Source organism: Micropterus dolomieu, linkage group LG06 (assembly GCF_021292245.1).
Source record: "Micropterus dolomieu isolate WLL.071019.BEF.003 ecotype Adirondacks linkage group LG06, ASM2129224v1, whole genome shotgun sequence".
NCBI lineage: Eukaryota > Metazoa > Chordata > Actinopteri > Centrarchiformes > Centrarchidae > Micropterus > Micropterus dolomieu.
This window is the reverse complement of record NC_060155.1, coordinates 28,857,079-28,862,540: the sequence shown is the minus strand read 5'-3', so window position 1 is coordinate 28,862,540 and position 5,462 is coordinate 28,857,079.

Below are 5,462 nucleotides of genomic sequence, written 5' to 3'. Positions count from 1 at the left end.
CAGCCAGAGCCCTGACTTAAACCCAATTGAGCATCTCTGGAGAGACCTGAAAATGGCTGTCCACCAACGTTTACCATCCAACCTGACAGAACTGGAGAGGATCTGCAAGGAGGAATGGCAGAGGATACCCAAATCCAGATGTGAAAAACTTGTTGCATCTTTCCCAAAACGACTCATGGCTGTATTAGATCAAAAGGGTGCTTCTACTAAATACTGAGCAAAGGGTCTGAATACTTATGACCATGTGATATTTCAGTTTTTCTTTTTTAATAAATTTGCAAAAATTTCTACATTTGTTTTTTTCTGTCAAGATGGGGTGCTGAGTGTACATTACTGAGAAATAAAATGAACTTTTTTGATTTTTGGAAAATGGCTGCAATGAAACAGAGTGAAAAATTTAAAGGGGTCTGAATACTTTCCGTACCCACTGTATGCTGGCCCAGCTTGGACTTAATTCTGCTCCTAACAAAATGGGACTCATGTTGACGGATCAAGCGCTTGGCAGGTGGTCCATGTTCTGAGCTGTCAGTGCAAGACTCCGGCAAGATGAGAGGAAGTGTGTTTTACATCGATCATGCTTGGTGCACGAACGCAGACAAGATGGACTCTGTTTCCCAGATGTCAGACTGTTTATTGTGAAGATGAAACTTTCATCTGGTCACCGCTGTTTACATTCACCCCTGATGCAAATTCAAAAAGTGCACTGCGCGATGTTCGAGGTGTATACGTGTATGTATATATGGATATAAATAACTGTATACTATTATATTTTTTTTATATGTTAAAATATTTTGTGTAGCACAAAGGAACTACAAATTTTGTTTCGTTACGCAGCCTTGTGCTGTATAATGCCGAATAAACAACCTTGTACCTTGTAAAATACAACAAAGACATATAACTTACTAAGTAGCTGTACTAAAGTACACATAATAGGGATCTCTACCTAAAATCTAATAGAAAAAAAGTATGCACCAGAGGCTAACATGCTATTTGGAATCTAGTGGGATGACGATTACATTGTTTTAATCCTATCCTGATCTTAATGTCACATTGTTAAACATTTGCCTGTTGCCATAGATTGGAGCCTACAGGTTAGGAAGGACCAATTCAGAAGACCCAACATAAAATATTAATTTAAAATTCAAATGTGTTGCTCATTAGAGGTCAATATTCCCCAGACGTTAGCAGAGAACCACAACATTTACTAAAGACTGAAAAGGTAACAGAAGTGAAATTGAGGGGATCATACTGGAGATTAGTGGCCAATGTCTGGCATTTTGAGATAATCGGCCTCAGCCAATGCACTCACCAGGCTGATATACAAAACCGGTCACATCTGCAGGCAGCTTTGTTAGTGAGCTGCTGTCGTAAGATGTCAGCGCTCCCCCTCATGAGTTTTGGGAAGGAGGTGAAAAATTTTTTAAAAAAAGCTAGTTTCAAGCCCTAAATGTCCTCAGTCACCATCGTCTTTTCTAAATGTTAACAAGTTTCTCCTAAATGACAGCAAATCTAACTGAACACCATTACTGGCTAGCGTTTAATTGTTGTACCGTAGAGAATAATGCAGCTGAATGACGTCACTTCTGACAAACTGTACCACACTCTCCCTTAAACACCAGTCACATGCAGAAATTTCCAGCATAACCCAATGTGTTTTTGTTTCATTCATTATTAAAAACTCCAGATAAAACAACGCGTCACTGGCGGAGATAACATGCAGATTAGATTGTACTCCGCATGAAATAATGTAATAATAGGTGACTTTTCTCTGCTTTAAGATCAGCCATTAACCACAATGTTTTTCTCCATTTATCATTTTAAACTCATTATCTCAGGGCTCTGGATTGTTGACATATGAAGAGAACTTTGTTGCTGAACAGAGCAGTGAGTGAATAGATGTGTAAAAAAAGAGGAGCGTATACTGAACTATACTGAGCTGTCTGTTAACACATCACCTTCAGCCTGGCTTCCACAGAGGCCTTTTTGCGGGCCTCTCGTCTTCTGTACTGCTCCACTTTGTCCAGCTGGTCCGATCGCTGCAGCATCCCTGCCACACGCTGCACTGCCGTGGCAACTGCCTCCCGACTGGTCTCCTCCATAGTGTTGCTCTGTCGTATAAAACACTAGCCGTATCCAAAGGCTTTATGGAAACACTCTTGAGCTAGAACAGAAAAAGTTAGACTGTCAAATGTCTTTCTTTGAGCAGAATGTTTCATCAACCTCCTGCACAATCACATACTGAAATGGGCTAGTGATTGTTTGAAATCACACTTATAAAATACTCATCAGAAAGAGTTTTTTATGTTTTTGTTTAAAATTATACACTTTTACACGGTGACAGATCGGCAGATTTGATTATAATTTGACCAATGAGGACAAAAAGAGATTTCTTGGAAGTTTCTTGAATTGTGACTGTCACACCAATAGATAAACACACACAACTGTATTTATTAAAACAAACCTAAAATACCTATATTCAGTAATAATTACAATATTTCCACAAAAATATAAAGACATGAGTAAAAATCTATAAGAAAAACATTTAGCAGAAGTAAATACTATGATTTCTTTCCTTATTACTAGTAAATTATAAGTGAGTTTATGTCATGAAGTACCTGAGACCATTGTTGACTGATGGTTGCTTTCTTTTAAGTGGTATCACTAAATACATAATCTACAATGTCAAAAACCTGGATGATACATACAGAGAAACTTTCGCAAGCCATGTCATGTGGCTGCTAAAAGGGCCATTTGATAAAGAAATAAAATGTACATTTACATCAATAGTTAATGATGAGATTCATTTTAACAGTGTTGCGAGCCAAATAACAGGGAGTGAACCACAAATAAATAAAACTACACAGGCGCCAGCAGTTTCACTGATGAGCATCAGGGCAAAAAATAAATAAAACAATAAAGATTTCTCAGGATCACACTTACAGTATAAATGATAAATCTAGCCATATAAATATCAACTTCAGTATCCATTTCTTCCTTTCGCAACAGATTCACATGATGTTTATTTCTCCAGTTAATAATAAAGTATAAAAAGGACAGCAGTAGTATAATATCAGTATAAATGTAGCATCAAGGAACGTTAGTAATTTCAGGGTGACAGCGAGCTAGCTGTTAGCTAACATTATAATAGCGTTGTTTTTGATTTTGACAGCAGACAAACTATTCACTGTGACAACTAAGGTGTCAAATGAAACATCAGTAACGTTACAGCCAATCCTACAAATGCACTTAACACTTATATCTTGCAGCTCACACACACCTTGTTGTTTAGCATATGAGCTAAAACAACGGAAAGGCTAACACGCCTGTGAAACCAGCTCACTGCAGAATCCATGAAACGCTCTTACCTCATGCACTTCAGGAAATAAACGTGGGGACGATTAAAAACATTTTTACAAATATTACACTATTATTTCTATTAATGAGGTTAAGTTATGTTGTTGTGGTTCTACTTCCTCCTTCGAGCTCGCCGCTTCCTCTTCTTCTTCTTCTTCTTCTTCTTCTTTTTCGTCTTCGCTTCCGCACGTTCCGCAGCCTTTCTTCTTTGTTTGATTGTCTTGGTGGTTGGCAAACAGCTTTCGGGAGATTTACCGCCACCCAGTGATCTTTAAAAAAAAACCCTAACGAAATACAAAAAAACAAACAAAATGGAAATGCTTCAATAAATAAAAGGAAACAAACAAACAAAAACTAATAATAGTTATAATAAAAATGATAATATATTTTATTTCACTTTTCAGGACACACAAAGACACTTTACATAAAAGCAATACATATGGAACATTAAAATAGATATAAAAAATACATAAATGATGGTAAAAAAAAAAAAACAATTAGCAGCAGGAGCAAGGAGCCTAGTAAGGCAAGGCAAGGCAAGGCAAGTTTATTTATATAGCACATTTTAACAACAAGGTAATTCAAAGTGCTTTACATAAAACATAAAAGCAACAGGGAATTATAAAAAAAGTTTAAAATCAACATAAAATATAATAAAAGATACAGTGTTACAATGAGGGTTAAAAGATTTAAATGGAAAATAAAAACAGGCTGAGGGGTTGAGCAAATAATTGAGTTACAATTATTCTGAAAAAAGAGTAAACAGAGAAGTACACTTAATCCACTCTCTCTAGCTAGTCTGTATTTAGGTCCACAGCAATCTTTGGGTCCACTGAAATTTCAAAAACCCTCGGACACTACAGAGAAACCAGGACATGTCTGTCAGCAGGCCACTTTGATCCAGTTATACTCTGGACCCACCTGCGCGTTCCTGCAAATCACTCGGGCGCGAGATTTAAGACCACTTCCTTCACTCTGTTCAATCTCACTCCCTTAATCCCCCAACTCAATTACCTACTCATTTCTCACTGTGTAGATATTTAATTAAAAGCAATGGTAAAAAGAAATGTCTTCAGTCTTTATTTAAAAGAACTGACTGTTTCAGCAGACCTGCAGTTATCTGGGAGTTTGTTCCAAATATACGGAGCATAATAACTGAACGCTGCTTCTCCTTGTTTAGTTTTGACTCTGGGGACAGAAAGCAGACCTGCCCCAGACGACCTGAGAGGTCTGGATGGTTCGTAACGAAGCAGAAGATCGGAAAAGAGCGGAAATGTATTTTGGCCCTAAACCATTTAGTGCTTTATAAACTAACAGCAGGATTTTTAAATAAATTCTTTGACATACAGGAAGCCAAAGTAAAGACCTCAGAACTGGAGTGATGTGATCCACCTTTTTGGTCTTAGTGAGGACTCGAGCAGCAGCGTTCTGAATCAGCTGCAGCTGTCTGATGGATTTCTTTAGGAACCCTGTAAGGACGCTGTTACAGTAGTCAAATGGACTGAAGATAAATGCATGGATAAGCTTTTCCAGGTCCTGCTGAGACCTAAGTCCTTTAATCCTTGATATATTCTTCAGGTGATGGTGGGCTGACTTTGTAATTGTCTTAATATGGCTCCTCAAATTCAGGTCTGAGTCCATGACTACACCAAGATTTCTGGTTTGATTTGTGGTTCTTAACATTACAGATTGAAGTCAAGCACTGACTTTCAATCGTTCTTCCCTGGCTCCAAAAACAATAACTTTAGTGTTATCCTTGTTTAATTGAAGAAAATTCTGGCACATTCAATCGTTGACCTGGTCAATACATGTATGTAAATCTATGTGTCATCTGCATAATTATGGTAACATATTTTGTTGTTTTTCATAATCTGAGCCAGTGGAAGCATGTAAATGTTAAACAAAAGAGGTCCCAGAATGGAGCCTTGGGGAACTCCACATGTCATTTTTGTCAGCTCAGATTTGTAATTACCTATAGACACAAATTAGTCCCTGTAATTTAAGTAGGATTCAAACCATTTTAGTACTGTGCCAGAAAGTCCAACCCAGTTTTCAAGTCTGTCTAGTAATGTGTTGTGGTCGACCGTGTCGAATGCAGCACTAAGATC